Source organism: Furipterus horrens, unplaced genomic scaffold (genome assembly GCF_987537825.1).
Source record: "Furipterus horrens unplaced genomic scaffold, mFurHor1.1.pri manual_scaffold_1, whole genome shotgun sequence".
Lineage (NCBI taxonomy): Eukaryota > Metazoa > Chordata > Mammalia > Chiroptera > Furipteridae > Furipterus > Furipterus horrens.
This window is the reverse complement of record NW_028327171.1, coordinates 11382550-11403684: the sequence shown is the minus strand read 5'-3', so window position 1 is coordinate 11403684 and position 21135 is coordinate 11382550.

Here is a 21135-nt window from a genome sequence, read left to right as displayed (position 1 = left end):
GGAAGAGCTCACTACTAATATCCAAGCCTGGAGGTAAACAAAGACCAGTCTATATTCATTCTATAGAAAATCAACAATTTATGAAATAAGATGAAGTTATTTCCCAGCCCAGAAGGCCATGATGACAGATACAAACTAGGTGACTAACAGGGGGTGTGGAAGGTGAATTGCCTACTGTTTACAATGTCTTCCGAAGACTCAGAGTGCTTAATGCTAGTTCCCAAAAGCCTGAGTTCAGTAGAACAATGCCAGGGGTCCTTGTCATTCCATAAATCTTTTATGCCCTTAGTCACTAGGATGCTTGGCTTCTTTAATTACATTTGACAGTTGTATCCACAATTGTAGACATAATCCTCTGAATCATTTCCACTCTTTGGAAATATTGGTTTTAATGTCACCCGTAAATTCTGCCATGGTACCAAAATTTATAATTTAATTTGCAAAATCTTTAGGCCTTTTCTATGATTTCATTAGAAAGCCAAAAAGTGTTCAAGTTGTGACTTATTCCTTCTACGGTGAACCATAACAGCTCTAGGTCCATCGATCATATGAGCAGTCGCATCTGTTCTTTAAAGTGCACATTGTTTTTCAAATGGCAGGCACAACATTAGAGTAGTCTCACTTGCAAAAACTCCCAAGATAGAAGAATGAGCTTATATTGTTAATGTTCCCCTTGTTATTATGCTGTAAACATTTTTCTAGCTCTCCTTCAGTCTTGAAAACAAATTTTAAATCATTTGAAACTTCCTTCTGCTAGTCCTGTCTTCCACAGTCTCTCCCTCTGGCTCTCTTCCACCCTCTGTCTCACTCAGATTAACAGCGGCCCCAAGTACCAATCTGTAAGGGATGCCGTATACGACGAGGGTGTAAAATTTCCACTGTAAATTTAAGATGAAGAAAACAATGTTTACCGTAATATTTTTCACAGAGAAGACTTACTGTGTCCTGTGAGAACTTTGTTGGGTCATTTGTGGCCAAGAAAGAAAACTCTGGAGATGAGTCCTAGCATTGAACATACGTGCTGTTCAACTACTCCCGTGGGCTGTGCAGGGCTCATGTCTGGTAAAGGAAGACATGTAAGTTTCAAGCCAGAGCCGAATCACCCTAACAATAGAGAAGGGACTGGGGTCTGCCACCAGGTAGCTCTCCTGCTCTGTTGTTCCCCAACAGTACCCAGACTCTTCTCTAAAATATAAAGTCGCTCAAATATTGAAAGATGAGTGGTGTAAAGTGATGTGACATTAATAGGCTGTCCAAGGCACCTGTATGTCTTAAAGCACCCAGATGCCCTGATTTTCCTCTTTCTTTGTTACCTGATCTCTTCTCAATTCTCTGTTTGTTTTAATTAAAGAAATTAAAAACCCAAATCTTCCTTCACAGATGTGAGCTAAATCTCAGCCGTTTCCTTAATCTCTCATTTCCTGATTCAACTGAGCAAACAAAACTACTTCCTTTATAATTAGTTGACCCTGGCTCTCTTATACCTCTTTCCATATAATAAAAGGAAAAAGAAAAAGAAGAAAAAAGAATAATTGTCCAGGTGTTTCACCAATGATTTAAGTCATATTCTTTGTAACTATTTCCTCCAATAGAAATTTGTTGGACACTATCTCTCCTGCATGACTGGAAGTGGATTTACATCCACTCTCTCACTCCAGAAATGAACTTCAGATTCATTGGTACCCTCAGCAACAATCCTAACACTAACACTTTAATCAGATACAAACCAGTTGTATGACTTGTAAACATGAGATAAGTGAAAAAGTTATGAAAATATTAACATGTCTCTTGCATTGTAATTGCTAATGTTTTTCAAGACTTGAAGAGAAAACATGCATTAGAGTAAACCACTTAGATAACTTGAATCACAGCCCATCAAGGATCTGATTCATTCAGGGGTAGGAGAATGAAGTGATTCCCCCAGTAAGACCATCTGGCCCCTCTGGAGATGAACAATAAGTTTGCTCTATGGTCTAGTTCCTTCTTTACCCACATTAATCTTTTTAGTCCTTTTTATCTCCAGATTCTAGCTCTTAAGAACTCTGCTAAACCCAGTAACTGTGAATGATTCATTAACAACACAAAATCCAAAGCACTAGAATGCATTGATAAATAATAAAACACTTATACTCTGGGTGTGATTTAGCACAATTACCACAATCTTCAAAACAGCTGGCTTGTACCTCTACATCCACCACATACTAAAGACAATGTATTACTTTAAATATGACATTCTAAGTGAAAAATGCATTAATCCCAAAAGATTAAAAACTGGTAGGTCTTGGTTAATAGGGGTCCCAATTATGTCAGGGAGACCTCAGTCAGGTTCATCCTAGCCCAGTGTCCCTCTTTTGAAAAACCCATGATTTATTTAACTGTTTCTTAAGAGCATTAAATATACAAAATGACTGACAAGACTGTCAGTGGTGGGAGCAGGGTAGCAATTCCTGTTGATAGACACAGGGCAAGTTGAACAAAATCATTACAAGACAGAGACAGACATGACACAGCCCACCCTTGTTCTGGACATGACTTTAAGACTATAAGGACTGAGACTTTCAGTCAAGATGGAGGTGTAGGCAGACACGCTTTACCTCCTTGCACAACCACAAGAAGAATCACAACTAACCTCAAAACAAATAACACCCAGAACTGACAGAGAGTCAAACTGTATATATACAAGTCCAACAACCAAGGATTTGAAGAAGCCATATTCATCCAGATAGGTAGGAGGGCTGGAGCCAGGGAGCCAAGGTGGAAAGGACTCAGTATAGCACTGGAGAGGCAGTGGTGACAGCAGCAGAATGGACAGTCCTGCATTGATGTGTGGTGGATAAAAATCAGGAGAGATATGTTGGGAGCCAGCGATCCCAGCACCGGGACAGACTATGCAGCCCAGAATTCCAGCACCAAGAAAATAAAACCTCATAACTTCTGGCTATAAAAACCAGTGGGGGTTGGGGCAGCAGAAGAAACCACTGGTTTCTCAGGAAAGTATGTTTAAAGAGTCCACAAAGTCCTAGAATGTACACAAACCCACCCACTCTGGGGACCACCACCAGGGCAACAGCTAGAAGGGCACCAGTTGCATATGGGGAGTGAGTGAAGTGACTGGAAACAGGGTGAGTGCTGAGCAAACCTCCAGAAGCCAGGCAGTGGCACTGTGCCATCTAGACCCCTCCCCAACACACGGAGCCACAAAGAAGTAAAGTGGGGCTCTGGCTGGCGTGGCCCAGTGAATTAAGTGCCGGCCTGCAAACCAAAGGGTCGCTGGTTTGATTCCCAATCAGGGCACATGCCTGGGTAGTGGGTGAGGTCCCCAGTTGGGGACGTGCAAGAGGCAACCACACATTAATGTTTCTCTTCCTCTCTTTCTCCCTCCCTTCTCCTCTTTCTAAAATAAATAAATAAAATCTTTTTTTTTTAAAGTAAAGTGGGTTGCCCCACACTAATACCTAAGGCTCCACCTCGCACAACTTAACAGGTACGCTAAAATAGGGAGTGAAAACAGCTCTACTTAATACACAGAAACAAACACAGGGAGGCCGTCAAATTGAAGAGACAAAGAAATATGGCCCAAAGGAAAGAACAAAACAAAACCCCAGGAAAAGAACTAAATAAAATGGAGACAGTCAACTATCAGATGCAGAGTTCAAAACACTGGTGATCAGGATTCTCAGAGACCTCACTGAGTATGGCAAAAGCATAAGGGAATAAAAGAAGGCTACACTAAGTGAAATAAAGAAAAATCCACAGGAAACCAATCGTGAAGAGAAGGAAGCCAATCAATGAATTGGAACATAAGGAAGAAGTAAGCAGTCAACCAGTACAGAATGAAGAAACAAGAATTCAAAAAAAAAAAAAAATGAAGAGAGAATAAGAAAACTCTGGGACATCTCCAAAAGTGCCAACATCTGAATCATAAGGGTGCCAGGAGGAGAAGAGAAAGAGCAAGAAATTGAAAACTTATATGAAAAAATAATGAAAGAAACCCTCCCTAATTTGGTGAAGGAAATAGACCTACAAGTCCAGGAAACACAGAGAGTTGCAACAAGTTGGACCCAAAGAAGACCACACCAAGACATATCATAATTAAACTGCCAAATGTTAAATAAAGATAAAGAGAAACTCCTAAAAGCAGCAAGAAAAAAGCAGAGAATTACCTACAAAGGAGTTTCCACAAGACTATTCACTGATTTCTCAAAAGAAACTTTGCAGGCAAGAAGGGACTAGAAAGAAGTATTCAAAGTAATGAAAAGCAAGGACCTACAGCCAAGATTACTCTAACCAGCAAAGCTATCATTTAGAATGGAAGGGCAGATAAAGTGCTTCCCAGACAAGGTAAAGCTAAAGAGTTCATCATCACCAAGCCTTTATTGTATGAAATGTTAAAGGGACTTAGTTAAGAAAAAGAAGATCAAAACTATGAACATTAAAAAAGCAACAAATTCACAACTACCAACAACTGAATCTAGAATCCAAAAACAAACTATGCAAACAACTAGAATAGGAACAGAATCATAGATATGGAGATCATTTGGAGGGTTATCAGCTGGGAGGGAGAAGGGGAAGAATGGGGGAAAAGGTGCAGGGACTAAGAAGCATAATTGGTAGGTATGAAATAGACAGGGGGATTTTAAGAACAGTATAGGAAATGGAGAAGCCAAGGAACTTATATGCACAACCGATGGATATGAAGTAAGGGGGCAGCAGTTTCTGGAGGGAAGGGGGGTACCAGACAGAAGGGATGCAAAGCAGGAAAAATTGAGACAACAGTAACAGTATAATCAATAAAATATACCCTTTTAAAAGACTGTAAGGACTAAAAATGTATTTTGAAGGAGACAGGGGTCATTTTCTCCACCTGACTTGGGAATCAATCGGGGGTTTATCAGAGGCTCGCTCTCCAAGCGATGGGCAGATTTTCAGGGATGGATAATCTAACCAGAAGCTGGGAAAACCACCAACCTTGGGCCCAGTCCATCCTTGAGGATTGAGAACAGAAAGTTGAAAACTCATTTCAGTCCTTGCGGTATTGGAGCGTGTTTTTGTAACTTGGAGTGAGAGAGAGTTTTCTTCACCTGCAGAGGAGAGAACAAAAATAATCCAGAATGTTACATCTCTGTTAGGTCTTCCCAGCAGGGCCTGGAGCTGCTGCAGGAAGTTTCTCATTTGTGAGTCTGAGGTTCTTTCTTTTCTGAAGCCAGCTCTTCCTGCAGGGCCTGCAGGGCACTACACTGCCTCCTGGAACACTCCAACGCCCAACCAATGTTTCAAGGCACCTCAGATGCTTAACCCCAGTTCCAGTGTGTGGGCCCTCAGAGTCAGGGCCAAAGTCACAGCAACAGATAAAGCAGAGGGATCAAGGAGGTAGAATCTGAAACAAACCGACAAGAACTGCTACAACAAAAGACCGCAGTCTGGGTGGACTAAGCCACAGAAATTTATCGTCACACAGTTCTGGAAGCTGGAAGTCTGTGATCAAGGTGTTGGAGGGGATGACTTTCTCTGAGGCCTCTCTCCTTGGCTTGTAGATAACTGTCTTCTTCCTGTGTCTTTCCATGGTTGTCCCTCTGTAATTGTGTCCTGATCTCCTAATAAAGACACCACCATCCTATTAGATGAGTGCCCACCTTAACTGAACTCATTTCAACTTAACTACCCCCTTAAAGACCCAATCTCTAAATACAGACACCTTCTGAGGTACTAAGGGTTAGGGCTTCAACATATGAATTTTGTGGGACACAATTCAATCCGTAACACCTAGAACCTCAGCTGGACCACTAACTCCCCTGAGCTCCAAGCCCCCAAATCAAACACCCAACTTCCCTTCCCTGCCGCAATGACTGACCAGCTTCCTGTGGATCGGGTTCTATTGTCAAAGGAATGATACCAGGGGGCCAGACTGATTGCGACCTTTTGTGTTCCAAAAGTAGTATTACTAGAAAGGGAAGGAAGCTGAAGGATAACAAATCAACAGCGTCACAGGACATCTCAAAGCACCGTAACAACAACTCCCTCTTTGGGGTAAATTTAACAAAAGGCTGTGGTAAAGGGGAGAAGGGGAAATGGTGTTGTGTGCTGGAGACTTAAGACCCCACTGACTCTCAAAATGAGGTACAGCTTCTAGTTGAGAACTCGCCTAGGCCAATTTAGTCACGCACACTTACATTTTAGAGGCCACCAAAGGAAGTTGAGACAGGGAGAGATTACTGCTCTCCCACAACCTGGCTATGAGATTTTAATGGAAACAAATGTTAATCCAAATTCCTTCCTGCACTCAGATGTTTATTAGCCAAAACTTATAAGCAAGAAAGCATAAAAGAGTTTATACAACTTGTTCTGCACCCTGGATGAAGCCCCTTTGGGTGGTCTGAGGATGAAAAGTTTACCTGAAACAGACTAAGCAAGTTTTCTGAGGCAGGATTCTGCACCTTGAGGGCACCATGCAGTCAGAAGTCCTCCTAAACCAACATCTGAACTGAAAACCAATTAGAGATTCAAACTATGAGTATCATCCCTAAAAAGACCAGTACAGGCCTCTTATATGCTGTTCAGAAAAGAATAGAAACTAATCCATATTTTCAAAATATGTTTCATTACATCCATGATGCTAATGAACAAACATGAGATTCAGCAATGGAAACCCAAATTTGGAATCAACATGCTAAGTCCTAAAGCACCCACGTGTAATCAAAAGGATATAGACACGAAAGGCCTACAGGAGCTGCGGAATGCCGATGTTAGCACTGGACTGCACAGTGCTGCCAGCCTCGCGTCTGACCACACAGAAAGCCAAAGCCTAACTAACCGCTACATACCAGGTGTCACAAGGGCTGGAAGTACTCTAAAGTAAATCGCAGCGATTATAACGCCTGTTGAACATGAAGTTGGACCATAGAAACGGAGAAAACACCGCACCAGGGGTTGGGCGCCCCGGGTCTGATTCTAGGACGGCCACGCCGCACACACCTTCTCTCTGGGCTTCGTTGTCCTCATTCAGAAAAGAAAGGGACTGACTTAGATCAGCTGGCTCAGATTTGTCCTCCATAACCTTGGGGTTTACGGAGGAGCTCCAGGAATTCTAGAAACTTGCTACTCATATTTTTATGGAGCTGAAATATTTGTAATGTATTTTTTAAAAATAGAAAACACTACGTATAAGTAAACACCCACCAAAACTGAACAGAGAAGCTCAAGCTACCAGAATAACTTGTTTTGATTCAGATCTTAGAATAAAGGTTCTCTAACCATAGCTTTAAATGATATGTAAATATATTGTAAACATGTGATTGAGGAGGTAAATTGTAGTTTAACTTTTTTTTTAATTCAGGCTTACGCAGGTCAATTCACATAAAAGTACATGAGGAAGGACATGGCTGCAGGACACATGCAATGCACTCATATGTGTGACAGGCTAAGGATAAATATTTTCATCAGAGCAAAACTGTCAGCTGTGCAGTAGAAAATAAATGCCTACTACTTTGTACACTTATTGTAAGTTCAGGTTAAAGTCTGACTTTTTATGTTAATTATAGAGTTATTGTAAGTCTTGGGGTCTTTTTATCTAACTTTTTCTTTGCCCCAGGTAAGAATAAATTACCTTAAAGCCAAAAATGAATAGGCAGCACTGGTTAAAATAAAATTTCAAAGAAAATTTGTTGATAGCTAAGATGAATTGATGAGGCTCAAGATAAAATGTCAAAATGTCCAGTCATCACCAGTTGATGGCTTAACTAGAGATCGTTTGAATCATGGCATGACCAAGGAGAGAAACATCTATCAAGTTGTAACTTGAAGACAATGAAGTGTGATGATACCTTATGCAAGGCTTCCATGAGTTTTACACAGTAAAATTTGAAAAATAATTTTGACTCCTAACAAATTTCAATGTAAATTTGAAATAAAACATGTTGAACATAGACTCAGATTTTTTTTCAGTAGTCATTGCACAATCAAGTTATAAGAAAACATAGGCAAACAATATTTAAATCTAATAACAATAAAAGTCCACTAACATTCATATTTATATGCTGTTTCTATTTCATATCAGGGAGAAACTGTCAGAAAAAGTTTATTATATCCTGGACTCTTGACATCATCATTAGCAAGTCAACTAGCATATGTACATTATGAGTTTGGGGACTTTGGTTAACTGCTTAGCTACAGGATTTAGATAGTGCCTGGCACATACTAGGCGATCAATAAATATTTGTCGAATGAATAAATGAATGAGTGAGAAGGGATACAGAAATGTGTTTAATTTTGTTATCAGAGCTCAGGGAAGAATTCAGATATGTGCTTTACACATACTTGAAAAATGGATTCAAAGACTTAAAACTTTATGCTACAACTAAAGAAAAATATAGATTTTTGTGCCTATCTTCAGTTTAGTTATTTTTGTATAATATGCTTATACAAGTGAATAAAATGAAAACATACCACTACTAAAATACCAAACACACACAATAAGAAAAGCAATATTCAAATGTGTAGCTCAAGGGTCTGCAAACTGTGGTTCATGGATCAAATCCAACCTTGCCCATTAATTATGTATTGTCTCTGTTCTTTGGGGCTACAACGACCAAATTGAATATCTGCAAAGAGACAATATGGCTTATAAAAATGAAAATATTTACTACCTGGACTTTTTATACTCTCTTGCCTTTACAGTTATTGCATCAATTGCATTTGATAGCCTTATTGCTAACATGATAAGCCCCAGGCAATATCTGTGGTTTAGTCTTACTTAAGTTTTTTTAAAATCAACAGGTCTCTTAAGTTACTTTCCATCTACAGCATCCCATATACATTCTCTTCTCTTTTCAGTGTATCGGTGGAAGGGCATGGGCTACTACTTTACCTGCAGTTTCTCCTGATCCGGATTTTGTTCATTGCATATTCACAGTGCAGTTCACCAAGTGTCTCTGCCTACTCTGCAAATTGGAAGCTAAGTCCAGAGCCTTGATCAATCTCAGACTTGACCCCTGCGCAAGACAATAAGTGGTGGTGTATTCTTTCATCAGGAGGCACTGTATCTGCTTTTCTTTCATGTGACATCAGCAGTTCAAAGCTTACATCTGTATTTCATGTGTGTTGTAAAATGATGTATTATAATTCTCTCAGTTATTTTTATTGAATCATTGGAATACTATTTTTTTATAAAGAGTAGCTCCTCATTTACTATTTGTTACCCACTGGGACAGTTCCTATGAAAAGATATCATAAGTGCTTGATTCTTTCCTTTAAAAAAAAAATTCAGTTTCAAGACAAGGAATTAATCCTATCATCTTCTAAAAATGGCCAATTGATTTTTTAATTATGAATTTCAGGATTTAAATACAATATGATGGTGTCCACTTTATTAAAGCTCAAATTATCACAACTTTGGCCAGTGAGTTGGGCCTATCAAGTTGGCTCCTGGTGGTCTCCGACCCTGGCAGTCTCTGATGGTTTCCTTAAAATATGGCTAACAACTTGTTTTAGGCTAGTTTTGTGTATATCCTGTCCCAGAACTTGGAATCAACCATTCTCCAAGAAACCCTGGATTCCTATAGTGGAAACAATATTTCAGCACCACAATCTAGGTGCTAAGATTAATGATGTTTTTAAAAATTGGAACATCCTCAAATTGGCAATATACAGTTAGTGATTTTACTATGATTCAACAGCAGATAAAGTGTCAACGATGATGTCAGAATATGAAGTTTGGACCCCACATGCAAAACAAATACATTTTACTCTTTTGAAACAACCTGTCAATATCTGACAACATTGGCAATAGCTGAGGTACTTTTAATGACTTTGTGAACATTTTGCAATTTCTGAACAGGTGTTTTCATCCATGAAGTTTTAAACTGGTTGAAAAATCACTTACTGACTTTCTCCAAATTCCAAATTTTATCATACAGTAATCCAGAAAGTTGCTGAGCACTATTCATGATTTGACTTAGAAATAAATTATTAATTAAAAATATTATATTATACATAGATAGCATGTTTCACACCAATATTTTACATGAATGCTTATGGCAGCATAATTCATAATAGCCCAAAAGTTCAAACAATTTAAATACCCATTAACTAATGAGTAGATTAACAAAATGTAGTATATCCATACAATGAAATAATAATAAAAAGCAATACTGACACACACTGTAACATAATGAACTTTGAAAACATGTTGCTAAATGAAAGAAGACAGCCACAAATGGCCACATTTTGTATACTTCTATATATGAGAAATGTCCAGAAGAGGCAAATCCACAGAGGCAAAGCAGATTAGTGGTTGCTATGGGCTGGAGAGAAAGTGGAAGGAGTAACTGCTAATGAGTACTGGGCTCCTTTCCGGAGTGATGAAAATGTTCTGGAATTAGATTATTGTCATGATTGAACAACTTTGTGCAAACACTAAGAACCATTGAAATGTGCACTTTAAAGAGGGAAAGATTTTATGGTAATGAATTATACATCCATTAAAAATGAAAAGTGTGCATAGCATGAACAGGAACATAATTTACATAACAAATATGTTGTTTTTATACAGATTTATACAAATGAGAAGAAAAGTCTTTACAAAGAAGGCAGAATTTGGGAGGGGTCTTAAATATAGAAACATGTCAACATCTGCCCAAATTTTTGCAAGCATAACAAATTATTAAGGCTAATGTTATCAAAGCATTAAGGACTTGACTAAAAGGACTGGCAACATTTTAAGCTAACAAGGATTCGCTTTAATGCCAGATCAACTGGAGGCTAAAAATTTCTGCCAGATACTGGGTATTGATAAGCCCCCAAAAGAATGAGGAGTTTTGCAGATTGTACATGTATATCTTAACCAAAATCTGATTCTCCTTCAACATTTCCATTGCTGCAAGTAATGTTAAAATGATACCCAGTAAGCATGCCACAGCCTGCCAAGAGTAAATACATTTTTATCCTTTGGAAATCACATCATTTTTTATTAGCAGAATGTGCAGAAAAGCATGCCTTCCTCTTTATCATGTTAAACACAGTGAGCCCTCCTCAGTTCAGCTGATTTAGATAATGCATTTTGCCCCAGGCATGGCAGTTACACATTTGCAATCTCAGCCATCTGAGAGGCACGTATATCAATAGTGTTTTATAAGCTGTCAGAAAGAATGATGAAATGCTCTAATTTTGTCTTTTTTTAAACAGTGTTTAGCTGAATTAAAATTCAACATGGATTTTCCACTTCTTTATTCATACAATAAAAAGAGAATTGTTGTTTTTTTAATTTTTCAGAAAATATACTCATTTAAAAGTTTCCTTACAAAATTTCCTTTCAAAATGGCAGCATAAGTAAACACTTCTTGGCTCCCCGCATAACCACATCAAAATTGCAACTAAACTACAGAACAACTATTATTCAGAACCACCAGAAATAGAGCAGAATGTACATCCTACAACTGTGGAATTAAAGAAAAAACCACACCAAGACTGGTAGGAGGGGCAGAGATGCGGAATGAGCTAGTACCACACCCATAAGTGGTGGATAAAATCAGGAGGGATATTTCTGCAATGGGGGGCTCCAGCACACCAGACACCTGCAGCTTAAGGTTCCAGTACCAGGAAGATAAGTCCCATGACTTCTGTCTGTAAAAACCAGTGAGGATTGAGACTGTGGAAGACAAACTGCTAGAGCCCCAGGCAGTTCCTCTTAAAAGGCCCACACACAGACTTACTCAGACTCACTCCCTCTGAGCTCCACCACAGGAGCAGCAGATTGAAAGGCACCAGAGATGTATAGGGAGGGATCAAAGTTTCCGGCATCCATGAGAGTGCTGGGGGGCAACTTCTTCCCTGACATAAATGCTGGCAGAGTCCATTGCTCCTTTTCTGAGCCCTCCCCCAACAGAGCTGACAGGTGGGCACCATATCTGAGACTCCATCAACCTGGCTCATATTGTTTGCCCTGCCCTGGTGGTTCCCTAAGGCTTTGCCCCACCCAACTTTTGGGCCCACCCAAGCTGTTTAGAGTGACTTTTCCATAAGAGTGACTTGCCTTGACTCGTGCTCCAAATTTTCCTGAATTCTCTCAGACAGGCAGCATCTGGCCTCAGCATGCCCCATACCTACTGCCAAGTGGCCCCAGGTCCGGCTCTAGCAGCAGCTGGCCTTGGTTCACAGCCTGGGTTTGCTTAGGCACCTCCAAGCCCAGCACAAGTAGCAGCCAACTGAAGATCACTTTATAACTTATCCTGGGTAGCACAGGACAGAACATAGGCTGTGGCTGACCTTGGCCTGCACCTTCTGGGAGGCCTCAGAGACTGTCCACTGCATATACAGCTATAGACCATATCAGAGCACCACCACTCAACCACCTCCATAAGCAACACACCAAAGGGGTGGAATCAGCAGGCACCATAAACCTGCTGAAATAAATCCTGCTCTGTAGTGTGGGCCCCTGCACAGATGATCCTCCACAATGACCGGAGGTTGGTGCTCAGTGGTCACAGCCAGTCCTTGAAGCTGAACATCCTAGGTAAATCCCCCCTATTGACCTGCCAACAGCACTCAAGATTCAAATACAAAAGGAGGGTGTACACAGCCCACACAGTGGGCACACCTCAAGTACCCAAGTTGGGTGATAGGAGAGTCTGTGCCACTAGACCCTACAGAACACTTCCTACATTAGGCCATTTTTCCAAGCCAGGGAGTTGTAGCAGCTCTACCTGATACATATAGACAAACACAAGGAAGTTGCCAAAATGAGGAGACAAAGAAACATGGCCCAAATAAAAGAGTAGAACAAAACTCTATTAAAAGAACTAAACAAAATGGAGACAAGCAATCTATCAGATGCAGAGTTCAAAACACTGGTTATAAGGATGCTCAGTGAACTTAGTAAGAACTTCAACATCATAAAAAAGGGAATGGAAACCATGAAAAAGAATCAGTAAGAAATGAAGGATGCACTAACTGAAATGAAGAACAATTTACAGGGAACCAATAGTAGAGCAGAGGAAACCAAGAATAAAATCAGCGATTTAGAATATAAGGAAGCAAAAAACAACCAATCAGAACAACAAGAAGAAAAAAGAATCAAAAAAATGAGGAGAGTGTAAGGAGTCTCTGGGACAATTTCAATTGTACAGACATTTGCATCAGGTTGGTGCTGAAAAGAGAAGGTAGAGAGCAAGAAATTGAAAACTTATTTGAAAAAGTTATGAAAGAAAACTTTCCTAACTTGGCAAAGGAAATAGACATACAAGTCCAGGAAGCACAGGGACTCCCAAACAAGTTGGACCCAAAGAGGACCACACCAAGACACATCATAATTAAAATGTCAAAAGTTAAATATAAAGAGAGACTCTCAAAAGCAGCAAGAGAAAAGCGGTTAGTTACCTACAAGGGAGCGCCCATAAGACTGTCAGTTGATTTCTCAAAAGAAACTTTGCAGGTTAGAAGGGGCTGGCAAAAAGTATTGAAAGTGATGAAAAGCAAGGACCTACAACCAAGATTACTCTATCCAGCAAAGCTATCATTTAGAATCAAAGAACAGATAAAGAACTTCCCAGACAAGAAAAAGCTAAAGGAGTTCATCATCACCAAACCATTATTATATGAAATGTTAAAGGGTCTTCTTTCCAAAAAAGGAAGAAGAAGAAGATCAAAAATGTGAACAATAAAATGGCAATAAATACATATCTATCAATAATTGAATGTAAAAAACAAAAACAAAAAACAAACAAACAAACAAACAAGAAGAAAAAAAGCAGAATCATAGATACAGAGAACATTTTGATGGTTGCCAGATAGGAAGGGGGCTGAGGGGATGGGCAAAAATGGTAAAGGCATTAAGAAGTACAATTTGATTGTTACCAAATAGTCATGAGGATGTAAAGTACAGCACAGGGAATATAGAAGCCAATGAACATATATGCAAGACTCATGAACATGGACAACAGTGTGGGGATTGCCTGAGGGTGTGAGAGCATCTGGGTGGGAAGGGGGAAAAGGGAGAAAAATTGGGACAATTGTAATAGCATAAATAATAAAATATAATTTAAATTTAAAAACAAAAGATAATATTTACTTACAAATCCAGACATTGTAGGTGGGGAAAACAAAACAATGAATCCTTAGCAAATACATCTACTCAGCTCTTGTGAAGTAACCACAAAGGTACTTCCAAAGGTAGATTTTCATATAAGGGGTATCTCTGTAATCATTGGTCTGGCCAACAATTTCTTGGGCCATTTCATTCCTCAAGAAAATTAGACATATATATACACTCTGCAGTTCATTTTCTGTTTTCTTTCCATTTTTTTAATGGTTACTGTACATCCTTGCCTTGATTGTAATCTATTTAACATACAGAATTTACCCTGACCTAATTTGCAGGATGTCTTATAGGTCTTTGAACTACTATCCCATTTTACTAACATACACATCATCTTTGAATGCTCTGAGTACCTTGAGAAAAACAGCAAATGGAAGGTACAGGAAATCTTATAGGACAGCACTAAGAAATCATCAACATTAAAGCTTTCCTCCTTAAAATTTTCCAAAGCCTCCTTCCATCCTTTCTGGTTAAAGTTTTGAATCCTTAGCATGGTACAAAACCAGCCATCATCTTGGCCTCTGCAATGTTTCCTGTTCTTTCTCTTGCCATTTTGCTTGACACGCTCCAGATTGTAGTTGTACTTGCATTTCCCAAATATTACTCTTGTTTCTCTATTTGTTTTTTCATTTTTTCTTCTCTCTGCTCTGGGACACCTATCTCTTTCTGGCATTCTGAGTAATTCCTACCTCTTCAAGATCAACACTGTAAAACTTCATTCGACTTTCTTCTTCTAGCTAGCTTGGCTGTGTCAGGTATGAAGGCCAATACTGTAATCTTTCATCTTACCTTTCTTGTGCCCAAGGTACTGCCTAGTACATAGCTAGTCCTTAAAATATTTTTAAATAAATGAATAAGGAACTAACAAACATATATGTGGCAGCTCATGTAGTTTTAGCTAGAGCATGGACTCCAGAGTCAACTGAGCTCAACTACTTACTAGCTGTGTTTTGTTAGAACAGGCTCGACTTGCTCATTTATGTACTGGACATAATATAAGTTGATTACCTCATAGCTTTAAATAAGTTTAAATGCTTTTAAATCCTTAAAATAATGTTGAGTACAGTATAATTCATATATGTTAGTTTTATTGAAATTATAATTACTAGTATTATACAGTACATGCCAGGAATATAAAGACTTGATTTTATCTCTTCAAGGGATCTAAAATGCCTTTAATATATAAAGAAATAAAAAGTAAAAGGAAATGTGGAATGTTTATAAAATATTGTAACTAACACAAGAAACAAACCAAAAGTTGCAAGCTCACAAAAGCTAAGAATGAACTATTAAAAGGTTAATAAATTCTTTTCTAGCAACATTTTGAATAAAAATATTTTTACTTATTAGGTGTGTCAGAGATAGACCAATTTTTCAAAACATGAACAGAGTCTTGACTACCCACCCCAACCAAGCCCCACCCCTTGGGTGGAGAATGAGAGCCCGCAGCCAAAACTTATCAGGATTCACATTACCTCATGGTTTTGCTGTATTCTTTATAAAAATCAATGAAAATGTAAGCATCCAAGTAAGTTTTTTACCCCTGAAGTTTTTACCTCTTAATATTATGCACCTACTTTAACCCATACAAGCATTGCTCAAAATAGTGTTAAATTCATCTTTTGGAATGGCCTTCAGTATCATTTCATGAACCACAGAAGAAAATCTAAATTACAGTTTTCAGTTAAAATTTCCTTTTCAATAAAACAGTATATGACCCATTCCATTCACTTGAATTAACAACATGAAAAGTTAAAGCCTAACTAACTGGCAGAAACAAAATTTATAAGGGCTGTAAGTCCCTTATAGAAAATTACCTAGATTGACTACAAATGAGTACTATCCATTTCCGAATTTCAAACCACCCTCAAAGGATTGAGAATATTCAAGTAGCCTTCACAAGCCATTGAACAATGTTGGAGAAGTTGAAGATATTATTGAAGAGACATGTGCTCTTGGAGATTAAAAATTCAGATAAGGAAAAAGAATATCTTCAGGAAAAATAGTCACATCGCTTTGTCATCATCCTGTTTGTATATTTATGGAAACATTAACAAAAATCAGAAAGTACACTAAATTATTTTTTAAACCATTTGCTGCTCCTCCGTACAAGTTTCTTCCAACTCACCCTAGCCCTACTCGTCCCCCAGTGCAGGAGTTTTATACTACCATTCCATCAACATCAGGCTTAGCTATGTGATTTGCTATGGCCAATGAAATGTGAGTGGAAATATGGGCCACTTCTGAACAAAAACTTTAAGAATCAAAAAGGGTCATCCTACTATTGTTCTATGATCTCTGCACGGAACAGAGACACAACCAAGCCATGTCCAATATGTTACACAAATGAAAAATACATTTTTATTGCTGTAAACCTCTGAGATTTTAGAGTTCTTAGTCACTGTATCATAATTTGGCCTTTTTGAGGGGGGAAGAAAGAACAAAAATGAATAGATAATTTGAAAGCTAAACTAATTTCACTGGAGCTTTACTATTTAGGATTTTTATCACTCCCCTCTCTTTGAGATCCAGGGTACAATTCTTATCAGTTTACTATACATACTGTACATTATTTATACTTACTATATGTATACCATAGAGGAAAATATAGATAAAACATTCACTAATACTTTCACTAAATAAGCAAATAACTAGAAGCAGATGACATGTCATAACTGTTATAAATTGATGCTATGGGAAGTGGAAGGTAAAAACAAACACCCAGGGCCCTGGCCAGGTGGCTCAGTTGGTTGGAGTGTTGTCTTGTACATCAAAACTTTGTGGGACAGATGCCCTATCAGGGCACACACCTAGGTAGCAAGTTCAATTCGCAGTCGGGATGCAAATGGGAGGCAACCAATCAGTGTTTCTCTCTCATACTCTCAACATCCATCGATGTTTCTCTCCCCTTCCTCTCTCTCTCTCTCTCTCTCCTTACCCCCCTCTCTTCTCCCCCCCACCCCAATTCATCTCTCTGTAAAATCAATAAACATACCGTCAGGTGAGGATTAAAACACCCAGGTAAATCAGAATCAGTGACATAATTGCACAAAGAAGCATTTGCTCTTTAAATGGAAATATGAATCAGCAGATCCCAGATAAACTGAACTCAGGAACATATACTTACAAGGACTATGCTTGTTCTAGGACTAGAAATGTTCTTTTAAAAACAATTTTCAAAACTTAAAGAAACTTAGGAAGTCAAAGTCCCTGGGTGTTTACCACAGAGGATCCTAAAACACAGTAAAACAAAAACAGATTGTGATGGCTGAGTGAATACTGTAAATGACTCTAAAACCACATTAAGAGGAAAAAAAACTAAATGCATTGAAATTGTCCAAGAAAGATTCTGAAAGTCCTTAACGGGGCCAAAATTTACAGCTAAGTGGATCAGTCTGTTGAGTCTGCATGTTCTTTAATAGCATTAATATGGGCCAAACAAAAATAAGAAAAAGACAAGCATGGTTTTTGTAAAGCACTATTGGCATTTCGAGGTTTGAGAATGGTAAAACTAAAGCATATACTGAGCTTTAGACCTGTTTCAGGTCTTATCAAATTTAAGAGAAATTCGTTTGCCAAGAATATATAATAGATAAAAGAATGGAGAGCCCAAGATAGGCATATACATTCTTCCTGAAATGTATTTAAGGAAAAAGTTTTCAAGCACAAACATGTCCATCTTTTCTTCAAGTCTGAGATTGCTAACGCTGTGCAGCGGCAGATGCCTCGGATCGGGTTGGTCACGCCCAGTCAAACGAGAAGAGTCAACATGGGCTTCGTGTGCCAAGGATCGTCATGCAAATGAATTTCATAGAAACTTGCTGTTAAATCCCCAAAGTATTAAACATGTTCTCCACGACACATAGATTAATTCAATGCAGTTTAATAGGTTTGTATCAGTTTTCTTTCCCCCCAAACATCTAAATGCTATAGACCAGTAACTGACCCTTATGGTGAGACAGCAGTGCCACCAGCTCCTGGCCACTGAAGTGTGTGAGCCTCAGCAAGACATCAGAGAGAAAAAGGCTGTCACTAGGGGGTCTACATCCCTCTTTCCTTCTCAAGTGGGACCCCCTTTGCCATCTTCTCTCACCAGGGGACCATGTCACCCCCACTCTGTAGCTTTCCCTGACCCTGTCCAACTCCTCCCACCCCGACTTTGCTCTCACAAGTGTACATCTGTCATGACTGTCCTCATCACGATCCACGGTATTTGAAGCATTGGCTATATTTTACATTTCTCTAGAAAAAAAAGGAGAGGGGGCGGATAGCTCTGAAGAATCTCTGGTTAGGTAGAGGGAATGCTTAAGAAAGGGAAAACAGGTGAAGGGATTAAGGGGTACAGACCGGCAGTTACAAAATAGTCACAGGGATATAGTATGGAGCGCAGTCAATAATATTGTAATGACTATGCATAACGCCAGATGGCTACCGGACTTATGGGAGGGTCACTTTGTAAGTTATACACACGTCTAACCACCGATGCTATGCACCTTAAACTAATGTAATTTTGAATGTCAACAGTAATTGAGAAGTAAAAAAAGAAAGGGAAAATAAGCACTATTGTCCTAGTTTTCCAGATTAAAGCTCAGGAGAGAATAAATCCCGCCACATTAAGCATCAGTGTGTCAGGTACCATACTGGATGTCTTGCTTCCCTTTCTAATACAATCTTTACGATAATGCTCAGGGGAGGCGTCATTAACACCATGATTCAGAAGAAGGAACTCACGTGAGGAATTATTAAATACAACTGTTCCCCCCACCACCCCTCACCCACAGTTTCACTTCCCAACGTTTCAGTTACTACCCGTCAATGGTGGTCCAAAATTATGAAGTGGAAAATATCAGAAATAAACAATTCATAAGTTTTAAATTGCGTGTCATTCTAAGAGGCAAGAGGAAATCTCAGGGAGTCCCGCTGCATCCCGCCCAGAGTGTAAATCATGCCTTTGTCCAGCATCTTTCTGCTGTGTATGCCTCCCCACCTATTAGTCACTTTGAGCTCTCAATTATCAGACCAACTGTCACAATATTACAGTGCTTGTGTCTAAGTCACCCTTATTTTACTTAATAGTGGCCTCAAAGCACAAGAGTGGCAATGCTGGCAGTTGGAATATGCCAAAGAGAAGCTGTAAAGTACTTCCTTTACGTGAGAATACAAGTACAGTACAATAAAATATTTTGAGAGAGAGACCACAGTCACCTACCTCTTAATGCAGTGTATTGTTATAATTGTTCTATTTGATTATTAGTTATTGTTGTTAATTTCTTACTGTGCCTAAGTTATAAATTAAACTTTGTTTTAAGTATGTATGCATAGGAAAAATTAGAATTTATATAGGATTTGGTACTCTCCACTGGGGATCGTAAGTATGTATACATAGGAAAAATTAGAGTGCCTATAGGATTTGGTGCTATCCACTGCGGATCCTGGAATTTATCCCTGGTGGCTAAGGGGGCACTACTGTCCCTTGCTCATCCTTTAGCTGAGGATAAAGAAAGGCCAAAACCCATGTCTCCTGACTCCTGCTTTAGTGCTTTCTCTCCATGGATCTGAGCTAAAGGCAGCACTTCCCTGCGGCAGCTCCTCCTACACTTCACTTCTTATGTTCACTCCCCATTCGCAGCTTTTTATCATTATTCTCAGGCCCGGGAAAGAACGTGGTTTTTATAGAAGCACACTCACCCTGTGTAAAATTTATTGGATGCTCTGATTCAGAGTTAGTTACAGAAAAAAAAGGCACAGTGTAATAACAGTATATTTAATGAGGTGAAACATTTTTTTCCGTCCTCCTTGGTATTTTAGACATTATTCTCCTAGGTCAGAACACCAGCATTTTACCCTGTGTTCACTGGTTTACAGCTCATTTGATCATGGTTAATATTAATTGGCATCATGTACCTATGGCACAGTGTCTGCCAAGGTCACTTTATAGTTAAAATACTGTCTAACATATTATTTGGAACTTCAAGGAACAGAAGAAATAAAATCATCAACCTACAAACATTAGCTAGGAGATCAAGTTTATAGAAACTCCTAGAGCCTTAGAAATTAACTAAATTAATTGAATATTCCTAGACCAGTAGAAGAAAGGCAGGAATAGTTAGAAGTGCTGACTTTCTATAAGCTAAACCTAGTTGGAGGTATAAATTCAGACCACATAGAAAATTTGTTTCCTTCCCATTCTGGTTCCTTTTCAGCTCTCCAAATTCAGAGCTTTTGCAATTAAACCTGCTTATACTCATGAGGCCTTTTCTAAGTGCCCTGAGACTTCCAATAAAATGTGCAGCTGGTTAAAGGTTTGCTTTCCTTGTCTCCAGATGGAAATTTATACTGGACCTGGGACACAATCTGGGTAAGACAAGTGATTGGGGTGCTAGCTCCAAACTTCTTGCTTAGCTATTTTACTAGCTGTTATGTTCTTTTTACCATGATGTTCTGCATGTTCTAGGAAGTTTTGGCAAATATTTATTCCCATTCAGCTAGGCTTATGAAATGTAGGTAGGCTCTGAATGGACACAGTCAGGGAAAATGGTCTAAAAATCAGATTCTTTCAGGTAAGCCTAATTCCTCCCAACTGCCAGATGTTGACTCGTAGGAAAACCGTTGGCCCTAAGACGTACTAAAATTACTCCTCAGTAATTAGAGCCAATCGTTTAAAATGAGTGGTTTTCTTTAAATACAAATCGGTGACAACGTGTACAACATTTCAAAATAAAAATGCTAAATGTAAACATAACAGATTTTCTTGGTCCCCACACCAGGAGAAGCATGTAAAGGCAGCAGGCGTTGATGTTTTCATGGCTCAGCAACATTCCTGGCTGGCTTCGGACCGCCTTGGCGCTTCTAATTTTACATGCAGAGTAACTGCCTTATTCCCTTTTCACTGCTGCTATCATTTGTACATTCTGGTCTTCCCTCTAGGCACCTCTGGCCCTCAGTCAACGAAATTGCATAAGGGTGAAGGAACACAAACTGCTCTTCTCGCTCCAAGCAACTCAGTACGTTTCTGTGGTTTTGTTCTTCCTTCATGTTCCACCTTGACC